The sequence below is a fragment of the Cryptomeria japonica genome, chromosome 3 (assembly GCF_030272615.1).
Source record: "Cryptomeria japonica chromosome 3, Sugi_1.0, whole genome shotgun sequence".
In the NCBI taxonomy this organism is placed as follows: Eukaryota; Viridiplantae; Streptophyta; class Pinopsida; order Cupressales; family Cupressaceae; genus Cryptomeria; species Cryptomeria japonica.
Window position 1 is genome coordinate 695263902 of NC_081407.1, and position 21868 is coordinate 695285769.

Sequence of the window (21868 nt, forward strand, 5' to 3'; positions counted from 1 at the left end):
CCATCATCATCAGTAATACCAAAATCATCATCACCAGCATAATAACATGATTTATCCTTATTCCTTCTAAATCTAGATCTGCTTTGATATTCTGGATTAGGTTTATAATTCCTCATAAATCTTTCATGATTCCTAGCAGCTCTTTCAGGGCATCTAGAAGCAAAATGACCAATCTTATTGCATGAAAAACATTTAAAAGGTAATTTTCCTTCTTACTTACTTCCTACCGGTCCTTTAGGGATTCTTCTAACAATTAGGGCTTCCAACTCTTCAAGTTATTTGTCTTCTCTCTCAATATCCTCCAAATCTTTAGCATATAACTCCTTCCAATCTATCTTTTGCTTACCGGAGGTAGATACTTTAAATGTAGTTTTTTGTCACAGTAGCACTCTGATCTCAAGTTCCTCAAGCTCAAAAGCAATCAACTTCCCAAGTAATCTATCTCTAGTAACAAGGGTACTTGACATTGTCTGAAGTTCATTAATTGCAGTAGCCTACATCTTGTAAGTCGGAGGTAGAACTCTCGAAATATTTGACACAACCTCATCCCCATTAACTGATCTGTTGCAACATTTAACTCTCATGACAATCTCACTTACTATATCCATGAAAGAACTTATCTTCTCATCTTCTTCCATCTTCAAAGTTTCATATCTCACTCGAAAACCTTCAAGTTTTGCAATCTTTACTGCTTGATCGCCTTCATAAAGAGTTTCAAGCTTTAGCCAGATCTGCTTTGCATTCTCCAATTTTATGACATTCAATAACTTCTCATTAGATAAGGCACTTAGCAATGCTTCTTTCACTCTAACATCATTTTCAACTCTCTTCTATTCATCAACAAGTGTTGGTTTTTCATAATTAGGATCATGAGGTGTATACCCTTTCTCCACTATCTCTAAAACTTCAACTCCAAGACATCTCAGATGAATCTTCATTCGCTCTCCATATTTTGTAACTTGTGCCATCAAATCTGGGACTCTCCTTTCAATAGGGATTAAATGTAGAACTTGATGTTGATGCCATCAGATCTCCTCAAGCAGTTAAGCTTCTGCATAGAGGACCTTGCTCTGATACCAATTGTTAGACAGTTCTGATACCGAGAGAAAACTGAGAGGGGGGGTGAATCAGTTTACTCACAAGTATAACAATTAATGCAGATTATTAACTTTATACCGGAGCACAAAGAAATCAACACAATGAAAGATGAAACATGAAAGCACAGTACACACAACACCAATATTTTTGACATGGAAAACCTAGTAAAGAGAAAAACCACGATGGGAAACCCTACCCACAATCAGATAATACTATTACAATGGGGATTGCACATGCAATCAGGTCAACTGCCTAGAGCATACTGCTCATCACAAAAGGGAAGCCTCACTGACTTACAAAAACATCGGACTACAATCTGGAAAGAATGAACTGTGGAAGTATCATCTCCTAATGCTTGATATAGTTCCGGTTAAGCACAGTTGTCTGCCCTGCAACACCAAAACCTTCACAACCTTTTGCTAAATGATATATCATTGTTCACACATAAACCTTTCTTTGATAATGCAGAGATAACCATCGATGCCAAGATTACATGAATAAGTCGCCTATAAATACAGATCATCAACCTTATTGATAAGGTCGGCTAAACCCTAAACTCGTAAACCCATAATTATAAAAATTACATCACGCGATATCATCGGACCAATATTTTGATTTAAATTTCATAGCATGGATCTAATTCGAATTCCCAAACAATTACATCTATCGGAAATCATGCTAAGACCAATATCCAACACATTTCACCAACCGGTAGAAACCCTCAGTGCATTAACACAGAATATCTAAACGGATCCAAATAGGACCACCATATCAGCACACCAGCCAATGTGAAGCCACCAAACAATTAGAATATGATCAAGAAGCACCTTCAGCACTTTAGAAACCATTTCCATAAGCCAGACTAAAAATACTTAACCATATCATTAAATATTTCTAACTGGTAAAGCTAACTGGTACCAAGAAATATCAACCGGGAACATAAGCAATAGCTTTTGGAGCACCAAATCATAAATCAATGAAATATGAAAACCATATAACCATCCTGAATAACCATCCAAAATTGAATCCAAGGATCTAATCATATTGGATCAGAATCACTGCCAAAACCAAGACAAACACCAAGTATAACCGGGATAGGTCCAATTGAGATAGCATAACCATATCCAATCAGGATACAGTGTTGACATCAATGATAACACTTAAGAAAATCCTACATATTTCCAACACCATCCTTTGCAAATCCCATGAGTCACTTAAGAAAATCTAGATTCCATCTTGTGTGTAACTTTCTTAACTCCCTTAAGTTTTTGTTGCAAATGATTAGAATGGGAAATCAAGGAGTCGGTTGTCAATCTTTCGTTGACACCCCATTATCCCTCACACAAGGAATTGTGTGATTAATATCAATTTCCTCCATCACTCTATCAATATCTCCTAACAAATCTTCTTTGAAGACCCTTTTACACAGAATGTGGGCCTCAATCTTTGGTTCATCTACCTTAAGGATTATGGCGAGGAAAAAGGTTGGAATATCCAGGTTTACTCGATACCTATGTGTAATAAATAGAAATTCCACACCAATAATTTCTTGTAATGCATAAAGGAACAGATCATGAGACCATTTAGTGATTATCTTTAGTTTCTTCTCCGTAATGGCCTGTATGAAGGCCATCTGTCTTTTGGACGATAGTAGTCTAATATTGAAATCCATAGCCTATGTCACCTCCAACTGAAATTCTAGAAAGGAAAGATAAAAATGAACCAAAAAATGGCCAATATAAATACTTCATCATTAATCTTTCTCAAGAAGTTTCCATGAAATCGAATAAATCTCGAGTACATCCCAACAAGCCACCTCTTCCACCAGTTTAACCTTCACTCTTACTCACTTGATCCACCATTAATGTCTGACACCTCCTAAATAGAAAATCAAATCAAGCCTTGATAAACAAAGATCCTCGGTCCCACAAGTGCCAATTAAGAAACTCGAGGACATTGAGTTACCACACCATCACTGCCACCTAGGATTTGCCTTGAGCCCAAAGAAGAAATTTTGAAATCCAAAATCTCGCCAAATTTGAGAAAGCCATTGTCATGAAAAATAATAACAACAATAAAAATTTAGATGTCAAAATAAAATTCCAATGCAAGGAAATTAAATGGCATTGGAGACATCTAATCAAACCCCATCTATCACCTTATTAGCAAGTTCATCAACTATCTGATTTCCTTCTTTTTATATCTAGTTGACCATAACCACTTCAAAGGATTGCATGATGTTTAGGGTCTTGCCAAGCACGGAATTCAATCTCTAGTTAGGAGGAGCTTCTTTTCTTAATGCGTTGATCACTATGGCAGAATCACCTTGAATTTATAACCTATGGATACCTAACTCTTTACATCTTAGCAATCCAATTACTAATGCTGCAAATTCTGCCTAATTATTGGTTCCATGAGCTAAGGGTTCAACCATACTTATTATTTTCCAACCATCCCAACTGTGGATGACACATCCCGCTCCCGAGATACCTGGATTCCCCCTAGTGGCTCCATCAAAATTCAGCTTGAACCAACCCTCTTGAGGAAGCTCCCATACACAATCGAGTCTTGCATGTTTTCTCTCTGCCCTCACTTTAACAAAAAATTGAGGAATTCTGAGGTCATTCCAATAGTTCCTAATTAGACCATCCCAATTGGAGAATTTGGTCTTATTATGATTTTTCTTTTCATTTATGCTATTCACTACTTCCACAGTGACTGCTTCTATTTTGTTGAAAAGGTTTGTATTCTACATTTTGACCTCTTTAAAGATCCTTCAATTTATTTTTTTCCATATTTCCCAAACCATGATAGAAAGGCTAGTCAACCAAAGACCACTGAATAAGCTCAATTTATTCAAAAGGGGCTAACTCTTAAAAAGGCTTAAAATATCTATAGGAAGAGTTGTTGACTATCCTAGTTTTGCATAGAGCCACTGATAGCACTTGATAGAATAAGGGCACTATAAAAATAGATGATTGATGGATTCCTCTGCTTGTTCACATAGGACAAATCTAGAGGGACCTGAGAAGCCAATTTTCCTAAACCAATCTGTCGTAAGGACTCTTCCTTTTATCATTGCCCACGAGAAAATACCTGTTTTAGGTAAACACCCTTTGCTCCAACATAGCTGGAGAGGTAAATCAGTATGTCACCATTCTTGTTGATTGGTTAATCCCTTATACTCATCCTTGGTCGAGTAGGAACCAGATTTTTCTCTAGCCCACACCAATCTATCCTATTAATCTCGAAATGCTACTTGTCTGCCCCATAAAATGTCCTTCAATTGACCGATCTCTTCTCTAGGGGCATGGATGTTTTGAGTAGATTTCCATTTCGATGAAAATGATTCACCTTCAGGGTTAAAGCCTACATAATCCTTAACATGAATGCCCCATGTTTACTCTAGACATTCTTTTAACCTGTTAGTATGAATCATAGAGCTAATTGGGGGATATCCCCTCCAAGATTTTGCCCAGAATAAGGCCTTTGAGCCATCTACTACATCCCATGTCAACTTCTTCATAATCAATCCCTGGCATGAAAAGATAAAATTTCAAACTCTAGAGCCTCAGGGGGATTATTTGTTCTAAATATTATAGTCGGGTCCTCACCAATAAGATATTTGTCTTGTAAAATTTCAACCCATTTGAGATGGGGTTTCTCATATAATTTCCACACCGATTTAACCCCTAGAGCTCTATTCCACCAAACCCGATTCCTTAGATCCACCCCTCCATACTCTTTGGTTTTGCATATAGAGTCCCAAGCTATTAGAGCCATTTTCTTTTTCTCATTTAAACTCTGCCAAAAAAAATTCCTCATCCTTTTATTTAATGCTCTGAATCTCCTTTGGGAAGGGCTAAGCATGACATAAGATATATGGGGAGAGAAAATATTACTACCTTTAACATGACCACCGTTCCCGCCCAAGTCAACCATTTTCCTTTCCAAGATGAAAGTTTTTTATCCATTTTTTCTTTTAGGGGATCCCACAACTTGGATGGCCTAATACCACTTTCAAGAGGGATTCCTAAGTATTTGCATGGAAGATCTCCTTTATGAAATCTCAGATTTCTCAAAATCTTTGTCTCCATCCATGACTGTAAAAAGAAAAAGAAAACTTTTGTTTTTTCTATGTTGATTTGTTGCCCTGATGCCTTGGAGTATTTGTCTAAAATGAGTTTAAAATGAGAATCCTCCTCTAGATATCCTTCTCCCATAAACATTGTATCATCCACAAATTATTGATGGGTAACAGTAGGAATATTGTTGGTTATACTAATTCCTTTGATAGACCCCAAAATATGTGCTTTATGAATATTCCTCCCCAATGCCTCCACCATAATAATAAACAGAAAGGGGGAGTGTGGATCCCCCCACCTTAAACCTCTTGAAGCCTCAAAGTTGTTGGTATTTTTTATGTTTATGTTGTGATTGTCATTGATGGACACACACTTGTATAGAGATCCCCTTTATATGTATGAGCTAGAGCTCAACTGGTATGTTGTACTCTAGTCTTTAGACTATTGGTGATTTTGTAGAATGTGTTTCCCGATCTGAAGCGGCATGACGATCCCAAGCAGTTTGAAGATCTCAACCGGTCCGAGGGAGAAAAGTGGCATAACACATTCTTATCAGTCTTCATTTTTGTCAAATCGGCAACCGGTATTTTGTATGAACCGGTAATACTCTGTGATGAGTTACCAACCGGCATTTTGTGATGAGTTACCAACCCACCAATTGATTGACAGTGCCGACACATTGACGGTGCTTTTTGTGTCGTGTTACTCAGTATTTCTAGATTAATTGAACCTAGGAAATTATAATGTAATCCTATTGGACCGACATGAAATCAGATTCCTTTAAAAGGACATCATGTCTAGGGTTTTGAGTTGTTGTTGTTGTTGTTGAAAGGGTTTATGTTGTGGCTAGGGTTTAAGGTGGTTGTTGAGTTGTTGTAAGAGAGATCTTATCTGAGAAGATCAAGTTGTAACAGAAAGAGATAGAGAAGACTGAAGTAATACTGAAACGCATTAGCAGTGAGCTATACTGGATCTAACCAAGCAGTTTGTGCTATTAGATAGATCAAACACTTGTTGATTACTCACATCTTTGACAAGTCTGTAGCCCTTAACCGGGTAGGCCCAAAAGCCTCTGTAAAATCCTCTAACAAGGTGGTTCACTTCTGTGAATCTAAAATCCTCTAACAAGGTAGTCTTTAATCGGACTTATCTCCTAATAGAGATTGAGATTCCTAACAGGATCTATTCTGGTGAAGAACATTGTAAGACCTTAACCGGTCTGACCTTAACCGGTCTGGTTTCTATTCTGTAGATAGTGACTTGTGAGTTCCATCTCGCTGTGGTTTTTCCCAGTTGGGTTTCCACGTCAAATATCTTGTGTTATGGTTGTATTTCTTTTGTGGGTGAATGCTTTATTTGCATTTTGGTTTGCATGTGTGATAACCGGTCTGTCTGTTAGACTGTTTTACCGATTTATCTTTAGACTATGTAAGTGGTTAAGTATAGATATTTTTGGCATACTAATTCACCCCCCTCTTAGTATTCATCAATTGGTATCAGAGCCTACCTTTCTATAAGTTTAACCACTTGGAAAGAGATATGGGGGAATACACCTTGAGGGAACTTACTCAATGGCTCACTCAGTCTGAGCAAGCCTATGATGATCTTATGGTCAAATACAAGGCATCTCAAGCAAAAAGGAGAGAACATGCAGAGAAGTTGATGGAGCTATCTGAAAGTAGTTCTGAAGATGAAGCTAATATGGAAGCCATGATTGTAGAAGTAAATAAGCTGAATGATTCAAACTCCAATCTGAGAAAGGAGTTGGAAGGACTGACCATCCAGTTTAGTCAAGAGCTTGAGAACCGGAGGAAAGCTGAAGATCAGGTAAAGGACAGAGATCATGAGATCTCCAAATTGAAACAAGAGATTAGTGCTCTGACTGCTTGCCTTCATGAGAGTAGAATGGAAAAGGAAGACATACAAGGAGAACTGAACATAGCCATCTCTAAAAATGTGAGCCTAATGGAGACCAATACTGTTATTTCCAAAGAACTCTCCGAGTCAAAGGAAATACTTGCTAAGTTTAGCAAAAGTACTATCAAGCCAGAGCAAAAGCTTGAGTCATCTAGACCGGTAAAGAATACCAATGGTCTTGGTTTCTCTAGACATGAGGAAGGAGAATCCTTAGGAACAAATGCTGAAGCATCAAAGAAGCAACCGGCACTCAAAGGAAAAGGTAGGCAAAAATTCAAACCTGTTTGCTTTAACTGTCTTAAAGAAGGACACACTGCCAATGTATGTAGGAGCAAAGCCTACAATAATTTTCCATATTTTATCAACAATATCCCTAAATCCAATAAGCTCAATGGTCATTGTTATGCATGCAACAAGTTTGGGCATAGAGCATATGAATGCAGGACTGTCATGAACAATACCGGAAGATATCCTAAGAGGACCCAAGGAGCTAGTCTGGAATCTTTAGTAAATCGGAACCCTAACCGGTTTAATACCTACAATTATCAATCAGGCAACAGTGGTTATCAATCAGCAACCGGATGGAGAGAAAACTATTGGACTTGTCATGGACATGGTCACACTACTGCTACATGCAGAAGGAAGAATGGAAATATGAACAATGGACCTTGGAGAGCACCTGGATTGGTTTGCTATCACTGCAACAAACCAGGTCACATTGCAAGATTTTGCAGAAGCAGAAAGAGTATATCTGATGATATACCGGTCACTCGGAAAGGAGAAGTTGATGTTGAAAAAGTTCAAGCGGACATGAACAAAACCTGGAGGAAGAAACCAACAATGTTGGAAGAGGAACCAGTTTCTACACCTAGTGTGGAAATATCAGAACTGGCAAACTAAGCTCCAAAGAGGCTTAGGGGGAGCAAATGGCGAAATGATTGTGAACCCCCGGTTACACCAGTAAAAGACCTTAACCGGTATGTGATGCCTGTCGCTTGGCAGAAGACCGGAAATGGTAAAAGAGGCAAATTATGGTCTACGCCCTAATAGAGGAGAATTAATGGCGGTAGGTGAGAGACTTGTATAAAAGAATATTTAAAATCATTTCTCACTATTTTTTTTTGAGCGAAGAAAAGTTTTCAAGTGCAGAGCAAAGAAAAGGCAATTTGAACTGAGATTTCAAGAAATTGATAAATCTTGAAGGAGATTCAAATCTAGTTTGCAAGCGGTCGTGGAGAACACAAAGCGGTGATTTGGCAACCGACAGAGAGTGGAGTGAAGCAGAATCAAGAAGCCCTAAATTCGTGTTGTAAAGGTATTTTTCAAGTTCTTGAAATACTCAACAATGGCTTCCGCATCTCATACCAGTTCTAGTACATCCATTGAGTCGGAAAGTTTTATTCAAAGGAAGTCCAAATATAATGCCTTATCACAAGTTTCAGCTGGAGTAATAGTTGAAGAAGGAATTTTAGATTATATTGATTGCAAAATAGAAGACCTAGGGTCTTTAGCTATTCACACCCAGTTAGGTTTATTTTGCGGCAAGGACAAAAATATATCAAACTGGAGTTTAGTATCCTAGAGAAGAAGAAACTCCATAATGCAGTATACTTTTTGGAAGATTTTACGGAGGATCATATCAGGATCATTTTGAGTAGAGTCCATGGTGACAAGATGTACCTGGAGAGGATGCATGATATCACACCTCAAGCAATTCATGTTGTCACCGGTTTTTGCAACACAGGGGAAGTGCCAGCCCTAAGAACGGTAAGCAAAACCGAAATGGCCAAGCTCACCGATTCAACAAGTGACTCACGGGGTATGATAGTTAATCCTATCAAGGATGATCTGGTGAAATACGCCTCCATGGTGATAGGCTATAGAACATTCTCAGCCAACAGGATTAATTATGTATCTGTTGCAGCGGTAAATGCCGCTTACCGCATGATTAAAGAAGACGCATCATTTGACCTATGCACCGGTATGCAGAGGCAACTCCTGTCTAATTTGAAGTCAATTAAACAGGATAATGCACTGAGATTCAAATTCAGACAACTATTGGTTGGGTTGTTTTTCTATTTCCAAGGCTACTTTCCTAGAGTAGGAGATGTCTAGTGGTCTCCTAACCAACCGGTAACCAAGCAGATCAAGGAAAGTATACAAGCCATTGGAACCGGTTACCCTGAAGTACTGAACAAATATTTTGATGAGTTTAGAAGAAAGATGAGTCAAAGGGTAAGGATCTCAGGTGATATTATTAAGAAATATGAAGATGACATCTATTTCACCATTCAGGTGGACAAATGCTTAATGGAGGCTGTTGATCCTAGAATGGAGGAAGTGGAGCCAATGGGCTATGAGGTTATGTATGATATGCTGGAAGGGTATGCCTCAACCCTTATTGCCTTGCCTCTTGATCCTAAGGCTAAAAGGACCAGAACCTACTTGGAGAGGATTGCACCGGCTGAGGAACCATCTATTAAGAAAGGAAAATAACCGGCAGCAAAGAAAGCCAAGGTAGTGCTTGCAGCATCGGCACCGACTACCACTGCAACTCCAAGAGTGACCAAGCGGTCACTTGCAAAGAAGAAACCGGAGGTGACACTGGCAAAAGTCTTTGAAAGAAAAAGGAAGACTAAGACAAATGAACCAGACTCTGAAGAGACCGAGTTTGATGAAAAGCCAAAGAAGGCCAAATAGACAAAGAAAATGAAGAATGAACTGGCAGCATCCGCACCGGTAAATATTGATATCTCCTCATACAAACCTTTGACACATTTTCAAAGGACAGTTAAGAATATTAGGAGAAAATTACTTCATGATTTAGTATATTATTATGATGATTTTAGTGATGAGGAGAAGGAAGAAGTATTATAGGAAATCATTATTTATTTGTGCAAAAATGACCAGTCGCCATCAGAGATTAAATCTCAGACATCGGATTCTTTATTTAAAGCATTGGATAATAAATGGCGCATTGCCATTGAAAACGAACAGGAGATTAGGGAGAAATTCTTTGCATAGTACTTTCCCGACCTCTCAAATTTAGAATTATTTGATGTGTTGGACCAAAATAAAGGACTCTTCTTCACAAGGAGAAGAAGACTCTGGTTGTTGGAAGGAAGAGTTGATGATGTTGAAAAAGACACTCATCAATATATGAATCATGCTATTCAAGCTCACAAAGCACGAATGGTCAACCGGCAAGCAGAAAAAGAACCGGTCATATCCAAATTGGATGAAGTTTTTGATGAAGAAGGAAGCCTAGTTGAAGAACCAATCGACACTATTGATGTCGATGCCCTGTATGTAGAAGATGTCACTCAGGACATACCTTCTGAGGGAACAGAACAGGGGCAACAAGCCGAACAGGGTGGTGAGCAAGCTAAGGACACATAGGAAGAGGCTAAGGAACAGGAAGAGAAGAAGAAGAGGGATGAAGATGATAAAAAGAGAAAAGAGGAAGAGAAGAGAAAAGAGGAAGAGGAGAAATGAAAAGATGAAGAGAAGAAGAAGCAAGAACATGAAAGGAAGAAGAAAGAAGAAGAGGAAAAGGAAGAAAAGAAGAAGAAGGAAGAGGAAGAAAAGAAGAAGAATGAAGAGGAAGAAAAGAAGAAGAAGGAAGATGAAGAGAAGAAAAAGAAGGAAGAGGAAGAAAAGAAGAAGAAGGAAGAGAAAGAGAAAGAAGAGGAGAAGAGGAAAGAAGCAGACAGGAAAAAGAAAGAAGAGGAAGACAAGGAACAAGAATAGAAGAAAGAAGCAAAGAAAAGGAAGAAGGAAGAAGCAGACAAGGCAGCGAAAGAAATGGAGAGCACACAGATGGAGACTCCGAAGGCAACCGGGAGTCAAGCCAAACCGGCTGATATCTCCAGTCCTATCGATCTCCAGTCTGCAAGTGAGTCGGAGCTTATGCAAAGCATCAAGGTTGCTCAAGAGCGCCTTGAGATTATTCGCAGGAAAAAGGAGCATGACATAATTTAGGTGGTTGTAGACACCCTTACCGGTTTAATCCTTGGTACCAATCTTCCTAACACTGAATCATCACTAGCACAGCTCAAACTACTATGTACTGTAGTGGATGATCAGGTGCAGAGCCTGGAAGAAGCAGTTGAGGCAAATGTCAAGAAAGAGCATCAAAAGGCTCTTAACATAGCTCTGGTGAAAAAGTTGAATGAGCTTCGGTCTGAACTGCTGAAAGACCAAAAGGATATAAGGAATGCTTTGGATGAGGGAAACTTGCTACTAAGCAAAATCTGTCAACCTCATCTATTTTGCGATGATGTGCTAGCTCAGAAGCAAAAGCTTCAAATGGACTTACAGTCCTACTTGAGCACATTTAAGCCACCTTATGATTCCTTTGCAATATATGGGCAAACCGTTCACTGGTTCCAGATCCAGTCATCCAAAATGGAGCAAGAGATCAATACATGATCTAGAGATTTGCAGGAGCTACAACTGGTTTTACTTCCACGTCTGCAAATTCTTCAGAAGTGTTATCTGAACCTGGATGCCTTGACAGTTACGCAGGAGCTGAGCACAATTGATGCCATGGAGGAATAGGTTTACCAGATGCAAACAGAAAAAGAAGTAGCCACCTCCTTACTTGAGTCCTAGTCTCTATCCATGAAACAATTTTTGCAGGACTATAAATCGATTTTTGACAAGTATTATTCATTGTTGTCATAAACTTTTTATATATATCAAATGGAAACGGGGTTGTTTAGTGGTACTTTGTCATTGTTGGCAAAGGGGGAGAAGTACTCTATCTATTTTGGAGACAAATAGGGAGAAGTATCTGATTTTTAAATTTTGATATATGTTTTTGATATAAGCTATGTGCTCTGATATCTCAATGTTTATGCTCTGTATGCAAAATTGCTATACATTGTGTTGATTAAGGGATAGTGTATATGCTTAGGGGGAGCAATTTTGTTAATGGCATGTTTTTGTTGTAAAACACTTAGATGTCAAAATTTTATTTTCCTAAGTGTTGCCATCAATGCCAAAGGGGGAGATTGTTGGCATTTTTTATGTTTATGTTGTGATTGTCATTGATGGATACACACTTGTATAGAGATCCCCTTTATATGTATGAGCTAGAGCTCAACCGGTATTTGTTCCAACCGGTATGTTGTACTCTAGTCTTTAGACTATTGGTGATTTTGCAGAATGTGTTTCCCAGTCTGAAGCGGCATGACGATCCCAAGCGGTTCGTAGATCTCAACCGGTACGAGGGAGCAAAGCGGCATAACACATTCTTACCAGTCTTCATTTTTGTCAAACCGGCAATCGGTATTTTGTATGAACCAGTAATACTCTGTGATGAGTTACCAACTGACATTTTGTGATGAGTTACCAACCCATCGATTGATTGACGGTGCCGACACACTGATGGTGCTTTTTGTGTCATGTTACTGAGTATGTCTAGATTCATTGAACCTAGGAAATTGTAATGTAATCCTATTGGACTGACATGAAATCAGATTCCTTTAAAAGGACATCATGTCTAGGGTTTTGAGTTGTTGTTGTTGTTGCTGAAAGGGTTTATGTTGTGGCTAGGGTTTAAGGTGGTTGTTGAGTTGTTGTAAGAGCGATCTTATCTGAGAAGATCAAGTTGTAATAGAAAGAGATAGAGAAGATTGAAGTAATTCTTAAACGCATTAGCAGTGAGCTATACTGGATCTAACCAAGCAGTTTGTGCTATTAGATAGATCAAACACTTGTTGATTACTCACATCTTTGACAAGTCTGTAGCCCTTAACCGGGTAGGCCCGAAAGCCTCCGTAAAATCCTCTAACAAGGTGGTTCACTTATGTGAATCTAAAATCCTCTAACAAGGTAGTCTTTAATTGGACTTATCTCCTAACAAAGATTGAGATTCCTAACAGGATCTATTCTGGTGAAGAACATTGTAAGACCTTAACCGGTCTAGTTTCTACTCTGCAAATAGTGACTTGTGAATTCCATCTCACCATGGTTTTTCCCAGTTGGGTTTCCATGTCAAATATCTTGTGTTATGGTTGTATTGCTTTTGTGGGTGAATGCTTTATTTGCATTTTGGTTTGCATGTGTGATAACCGGTTTGTCTGTTAGACTGTTTTATCGGTTTATCTTTAGACTATGTAAGTGGTTAAGTACAGAGATTTTTGGCATACTAATTCATCCCCCCCCCTCTTAGTATTCATCAGTATCTATCCAGAGATCCATTTATGATCACTGAATATTTTAGAATAGATATGCAATAGAAGATTAATTCCATCCACTGTTTACTGAATCCAAAGGCTTCAAAATATTTGCTCAGGAACCTCCAATCTACCTTGTCATAAGTCATCTTTATATCTAATTTAATTAGCATACTAAAATTCTTTTCCTCTATATCAAGTGAATATCCTCTTGAGCAATTATAATTCCATCTAAAATAGACCTACCAGGTACAAAACCTTATTTCTTCTCCAAGATAATCTGAGGGAGAATTATTTTGAGACGATTTGCAATTGTTTTCACCAAGACTTTGTATAAGGTATTACATGGTGAAATTGGTCTATAGTATTGAAATCCACTAGTAGCTTCCTTATTTGGAATTAAGACTATAAAGGTATTGTTGATTTCTTTTCAAAATCTCCCGCCATTTCTAGTTGCCTCTAGAGCTTCAACCATATCTTGACCAAGAATGTTCAAGAATTTTATATATAAGCTAGCTGGGAAACCATCCGGACCAGGGGCTTTATCTGGATGAATCTTGAAAAGAGTTGAATGAATTTCTTTTTCTATAAATTTGGTCGTCAGTCTTTGGTTTTGTATTACTGAAATCATTTTGGGGATGCTAGATAGTTGTTCTACTTGCTCCACTAAATTGGATCCTTCCCAATTATTGAAAATTTCTTTAAAATACTTGACACTTTCCTTGGCTATTTCTTTTGTCTTGTCAACCATTAGACCTTCCTCAAAGGTAATACTCAAAATCCTATTGACACCTCTTTTGACCTTTGTGCTAGCATGGAAGAATTTTGAATTACTATCCTCAACATCCAACCACATTTCCCTAGATTTATGTCTCCAAAAGACTTCTTCCTTAGCTAATAAGTCTTGATACTTAGCTAGTAACTCTCTTTATTTCTCATATAAATATGAATCCATACCTCTTTTAATGACTTCTTTAGAGGTCTTCAACAACTCATCCTCCACATCCTTTTTCTTTGTGAAAATGTTTTGGAATTTCTCTCTATTCCATTTTATAAGTTTTTGTTTTAATGTTTCATTTTAGAAACAAAAAAAAATAGCTTTTAGCCCTTTAAGGTTTCCTCTCTCCACCAACACTCAATTAGGTCAAAAAAACCTTCACTTTTCATCCACATGTTTTCAAATTTAAAGGGATTATGCATAGGTCTTTTTTCCTCAACAATATCCAGTACCACTAGATAATGGTTTGACCCAGCCTAAGTAACTATTGAAAAAGACATACCACCTTTGAAAGATAGTAGATCACCTTTGAATAAGAACTTGTCTAACTTTTATGCAATATTGCTAAAATCTCAGCGTCATTTTCTTCAAGTGAGAATACCATTACCACACTCAATATCCATCAAATTTTTTTGATTCACCCAATCTCTGAAATCCACTTATGTTTGGAGTTCCCTCTGTATCCCACCTTTTTTTTAGCTAGATGTTGGATTGCGTCAAAATTGCCTCCTATAACTGTATGAGGATAGTCATGAATAGAAAGATGATCATCAATATCACTCCACAAAGCTCTTTTCTTCTCTATCTAAATAGGTCCATAGACATTTATAACTTTGAATCCAAAATTCCTCCTTTAATACTCCTAACAAAACTTGCCATCCAATTGCCTCTCTCTATTATTATTTCCACATCCACCTTTTTTGGGTTCCAAAGAATATCTAGCCCTCTTGAGGCTCTTGTTAATAAGATGAGAGGGGGGGGTGAATCATAAAAACTTAATCCTCAATATATTCAACAAATTCAACCTCTGTAGCTTTAACAGATATATGTAACCAAAATTGTAAAACATGCAAACTTAAGAACACCTAATCATAACAACTCTCATAACACCAGATTTAACGTGGAAACCCAAATAGGGAAAAACCACTATGGGATTTCGGACCCACTAAGAAATATACTCTTCTAGAGTATGCTCGGTTAAAAGAAAATCCTATTAAAGATTAAAAACACATTGCTAGATGTGACCCGGTTAAGGGATTTCCCTCAGATCTGTTAGGATCTTCACCTTGTTAGAGGTGACCTTGTTAAAGGGTTTCAAACACTCAATCAGAAAGTCACCTTGCTAGAGGATTTACAAATAAGACTGTTAAGTCCACTCGGTTAAGAGATTTTTTGTCACTTACAAATAAATAACAGTAATGAGTATGTCTACAACTTTGCATCTAAAATGCTAAAGTAGATTCTTATTTGCTCAATACAATCTAGTCATAGGACTTATCTTGTCCCTCTGTTGGGCTTCTTACTCTATTATTAAAACAGGTCTTCAAGCTTCTGTGCTCGGTAATCACTATGTAGCATCCCTGTGCTTACACTTACCCGCATACATTGTTTATCAACAGTTCCTTATTTATAAACAATTTGCTAATCGCTTAATCTCTTTGATCACATTTCCCATGATCAATCATAGCCATTAGATCTTGAATCTTGACCAAGTTCAATGTATCCTTCGATCTGAAAACATTTTACCTCACCTTGGAACTTGCATACATTTGTTGGAACTTGTGCTAGGGTATTGCGGTTCAATCTAAGATGTAGATCTTCCTGATGATCTTCCATTGCCATAGATCCTTAACAAACTTCATACACGTTGTATCAATCATTTAATCATATCTAGCTCATCAGCTTCCATCATTAAATAGCGCATGTATTCATCCAATGCATTCTGTTATTACTCGGTTGCAACTTAGTAAATACTAAACTTCACTCGGTAGACATTTCGCCTTCATTAACCAATAGCGATAACCTTAGGGTTTACCGACTAGGTTCCTTGCTCAGTAACATAGTATAGTATTAACCTTACAAACAATAGCATATGTAGGATATCAAAACAATCTAAACATCATGATCTCATCATTGTCTAACTCGGTAATAGTTGCCCATTGAATAACTTATTCCTCCCCTTATTCATCACATTCTTTCTGTGTCTTTTACCAACATCTTAATTCTCTTCAAAACATACTTCTTTAGATATGGCAACATCATACTAAATCAGAAAATCAATTTCTTGACATCAATGACAAAATAATATTGTTAAGACAGTAAACATCCTTAATCAGTTATATCCATAATCATCAACAACCTTCTCAATATCCTAATTGAAATGCTAACAATCTCTTATTGTTTGTTATAATGCCAACAATCTCCCCCTTTGGCATTGATGGCAAAACCAATTGATTTGACCTAAAAGATTCGAATTCAGATTGTTGTGATGCTCTCCCTCTGTCAGTAGTCTTCTCCCCCATACATTAGTCTTCTCCCCCTTTGACAACAATGCCAAAAGAAAACTAATACATAATTTCTTCCTGTGTGAAGTAATTCCTTTGCTATTCGGTATCAACTCAGTCTCGGTCAGAGCATTTTGTCTTCAATTCCTGTTCCCTATTTTTATTTCCTGCACACCTTTAGAAAACCTCCTAAAGTGTGTAAATCAACATCAACTCCTAAAAGGTATTCTTTAGAGTCATCAAATTGAGTCTTTCACCGAACTCGGTCAGTGAGTAGAAGATAGGGGTAGGACCCCTAACTTGCTTCTGAGATACTCAAAAGTGTCCCTTGGTAGTGGCTTGGTGAAGATATCTGCTATTTATTCCTTTGAGCTAACATACTCCAACACCACTTTCTTCTCTTGAACTTCTTCTCTAAGATAATGATATTTGATAGAGATGTGCTTTGTCTCAGAGTGCATTACAGGATTCTTTGAAATGTTAATGGTGCTAGTATTATTACAGAATATAGTTACTGGCTCGGTAACTTTCTCATTTATGCCTTCCAACAGTTGTTTGATCCATGCTATATTGGTACAATTCAATGCTGCAGCAACATATTCAGCTTCTACTATTATCTGTGAAATACATCCTTGTTTCTTGCTAAGCCAACTCACTAGTCTTTCTCCTAAAAAGAAAGCTCCACCACTTGTGCTTTTCATGTCATCTATGTTGCCTGCCCAATCAGCATCAGTATAAACTTTTAAATCAAAGTCATTTCCTTTATGATATACTAAGCCATAATCCTCAGTGCCTTTCAAGTATCTAAAAATTCTCTTGATTGTTGTCATATGTGTTTCCTTGGGATCTACATAAAATCTTGCAACTATACCTACTGCATGTGCTATATCTGGCCTGTTGTGAACAACATATTGCAACTTTCCAATCATAGATCGGTAAAGTGTCTCATCAACAGATGCAGATTCATCATTCTTTGATAGTTTACAGTTGGTAGTCATAGGAGTACTTACTGGTTTTGAATCCTCCATTCCAAATTTCTTCAAGATTTCCTTTATGTACTTGGATTGAGTAATGAAAATCTCATCTTTCATTTGCAATATCTGTAAACCTATAAAATACTTTATCTCACCAATTAATGACATCTCAAATTCTTTGCTCATTTCATTTCCAAAGTTCTTGCATAAGGAGTCATTACCACAAAAGATAATATCATCAACAAATATAGCTGAGATTAGTATTCCATTGTCTTCATCATTCTTCATGTACATATTACTATTTTCACTAGTTCTTATAAAACCAATCTTGATTAAATAAGAATGAAATCTCTCATACCATGCTCTAGGTACTTGCTTTAGACCATATAAAGCTTTGTTCAGTTTACATACCTAATCTTTATTCTCTCCTTCAACAAATCCTTCGGGTTGTTCAATAAAAACTTCTTCTTCTAATATACCATTCATAAATGCAGATTTGACATCCATTTGATATACTTTGAAATTCTTGTAAGTAGCATATGCCAACAATGTTCTTACTCCTTCAAGTCTTGCCACAGGTGCAAAATTCTCACCATAATCAATTCCTTCTTCTTGAACATAACCTTTGCAAACTAGTCTTGCTTTATTTCGAATGACCTCACCTTTTTCATTCAGCTTGTTTCTGAAAATCCACTTTGTACCAATTACATTTTTGTCCTTTGGTCTTGGGACCAATGTCCATGTGTCATTCTTCTTGATTTGATCAATCTCTTCTGTCATAGCATTTAACCAATCTTCACTATTAAATGCCTCTTTCACTATCCTTGGTTCAAATTTAGATATCAGACATGTGTTCTGTCTCAGTTTGTTCCTTGTCATCACTGGATCATTCTTATCTCCTATAATCTGACTTGATGCATGATTCCTTCTGACATACTTGGCTAATATAGGCTCGGTAGATTCTGTATGATCTTCTTCATCACTCGGTAACTGGATATTCTCTTCATTTCCTTCAGCAATTTTCTCGGTAGGACTTCTCAGTTGAACATATACAAATCCTTCATAATCTTCTAGTTCTTTGGAGCTTCTTTCATCATTTCTTTCTGCAAATTCATCAATTTTCACATTTGCACTTTCTACTATTTTGTTAGATGATTTGATTAGACATTTAAATGCTTTGCTTCTAGAAGAATAACCAAGAAATGTTCCTTCTTCACTTTTCTGATCAAACTTACCATTTATGTCATCTTTGTGAACATAGCATCTACTTCCAAAGATTTTAAAATAACTTACATTAGGTTTCTTGTCATACCAAACTTCATATGGTGTCTTCAAAGTTCCTTTCTTCAGTTGTACTCGGTTCAAGGTGTAAACAGCAGTTCTTATTGCTTCTCTCCAAAAATTTTGTGGTACTTTCTTTTCAATCATCAAGGTGCTGGCACAATCCACAATAGATCTATTTCTTCTCTCAACAATTCCATTTTGTTGTGGAGTTCTCGGTGCAGAGACTTGTCTTTTTATACCATGATCATTGTAGAATAAGTTGAACTCATCAGAAGTGAACTCTCCTCCTCTATCAGATCTAAGACATTTCAGTTGTCTTCCTATTTCATTTTTAACTCTTGCCTTGTACCATTTAAACATTTGAAAAGCTTCTGATTTTTCTTTTAAAAACATTACTCACATCATCCTTGAGTAATCATCCATAAATAATATGAAATACTTATCACTATAATAACTCTGAACTTTCATAGGACCACAAAGATCAGTATGCACAAGATCTAAAACTCCCTTAGAAGTGTAGGACTTACTTGTAAAGCTTGATCTTATCATCTTACCCATCTGGCATCCTCGGCATATAGCATTCTTAGGTTTCTCAAGACTCGATAGACCTCTTACTCGGTGCTTCTTGCTTATTTTGATCAGATTATCAAAATTTACATGACAAAACCTTTTATGCCATAACCAGGTATCATCTATCTTTGCATATAGACACTTATTCCGAGTTGAGTCAAGGTGAAATGTGTTACCTTTTGTTTGTGTCCCGATAGCTGCTAACTTTCCATGCTTGTCATGAACTTTGACAATTTCTTTTTGAAACTCTATTCGGTATCCTGTATTGTTTAGCTATAGTACACTCAACAAATTTTATTTCAAACCTTCAACCCAATAAACATCATTACATTTAGCATTGTCAAGAAGAAGTGTTATAGATCCTTTACCTCTTACTGGACATGGTGCATCATTACCAAATCTTACATAACCTCCATCATAATCTTCTAATATAACAAACTTGTGTTTATCACCTGTCATGTGATGTGAGCATCCACTATCTATGATCCAAGAATCATTAGTATTTATGTGAGATATTAAAGCTTTTTCTTCATACCTTTCTTCGTCTGATCCATCTTTGATAGCCACATAAACAACTTCTTTTGTATCATTTTCATTTGATTTGTCATCATTAGATTCCTCATCAGCTATTAGACATGTCTTTTTATCTCTTCTTCTGAAGTCTCAATGTCCTCTGTAATGATTATCTTTCTGTCTGTCATCTCGGTAATCTCTCTTTTCACTGGATTCTTTGTCAGGACAATTAGAAGCCATATGTCCTATTCTATCATAGTTAAAACATTTCAAAGGCAACTTTCCTTTGTACTTACCTTTTCCTCTCGGTAGCCCTCTGGCTAATAGTGCTTCAAACTCTTCTTGCTTTCTGATTTCTTCATAAAGTTTGTGTACCTCCTCCATGTTTTTGTGAAATCTTTCACTTGCTCCACTATGATTCCCTTCAGAATACTTATACTTTCTTTCATTGTAATCATCAGATTCATCAAGATGAAAATAACTAAATGCAGACTCAACTTTATTTACCGAAGACCCACTGTTATCAAAGTTACTTAACTCAAATGCATGTAGCTTACCAATAGTAGCATCCAAAGAAACTGGCATATTGGGTACAGACCTCAATTCATTGATTGCAGAGACTCGGATTGCATAAGCAGGTAGAAGGTTTCTTAATAACTTACTTGTGACATCCTTCTCTTCAATGGTTCCTCCTGCTCCTTTGATTTGATTGACAATCTCCTTTAACCTTGTACTGTACTGGGTTATGTTCTCACCTTCATTCATTCTCATAGATTCAAGTTGTCCTCTTAGACTGTCCACTTTTGCTCTTTGAACATGTTCATCACCACCATACACAGATATGAGCTTGTCCCACATTGCCTTGACATCATTGCAGCCTTCTAGATCATTGAACTCTGAGTCGGTCAATGCAGATGTTATTTCAATCATTGCTTGAATATGTTCTTGCTTTTCCTTTATCTCTTCCATTGTCAATGGATAGGTGCTAGGTGTAATGAAATCATTCTCCAGATAATATACAACATATTCTCCAATTCCTAATAGGTGCAGCTTCATCCTTTTCTGCCATGTAGAGAAACTTGACTTGTTCAGCTTCAGTGCATCTCTCTTATACATCTTTGGATCTTTTCCTCAAGTATCTTTAAACTTTTCTTCCGGAGTCCAAAGCTCTGATACCAATTGTTAGTAAGATGAGAGGGGGGGGTGAATCATACAAACTTAATCCTAAATATATTCAACAAATTCAACGTCGGTAGTTTTAACAAATATATGTAACCAAAACTGTAAAACATGCAAACTTAAGAACACATAATCATAACAACACTCATAACACCAGATTTAATGTGGAAACCCAAATAGGGAAAAACCACTGTGGGATTTCGGACCCACTAAGAAATATACTCTTCTAGAGTATGCTCGGTTAAAAGCAAATCTTGTTAAAGATTACAAACACATTGCTAGATGTGACCCGGTTAAGGGATTTCCCTTAGATCTGTTAGGATCTTCACCTTGTTAGAGGTGACCTTGTTAAAGGGTTTCAAACACTCAATCAAAATGTCACCTTGCTAGAGGATTTACAAATAAGACTGTTAAGTCCACTCGATTAAGAGATTTTCTATCACTTAAAAATAAATAACAGTAATGAGTATGTCTGCAACTTTGCATCTAAAATGCTAAAGTAGATTCTTATTTTCTCAATACAATCTAGTCATAGGACTTATCTTGTCCCTCTGCTGGGCTCCTTACTCTATTATTCAAACAGGTCTTCAAGCTTTTGTGCTTGGTAATCACTATGTAGCATCCTTATGCTTACACTTGCCCGCATACATTGTTTATCAACAGTTCCTTATTTATAAACAATTTGCTAACCGCTTAATCTCTTTGATCACATTTCCCATGATCAATCATAGCCATCAAATCTTGAATCTTGACCAGGTTCAATGTATCCTTCGATCTGAAAACA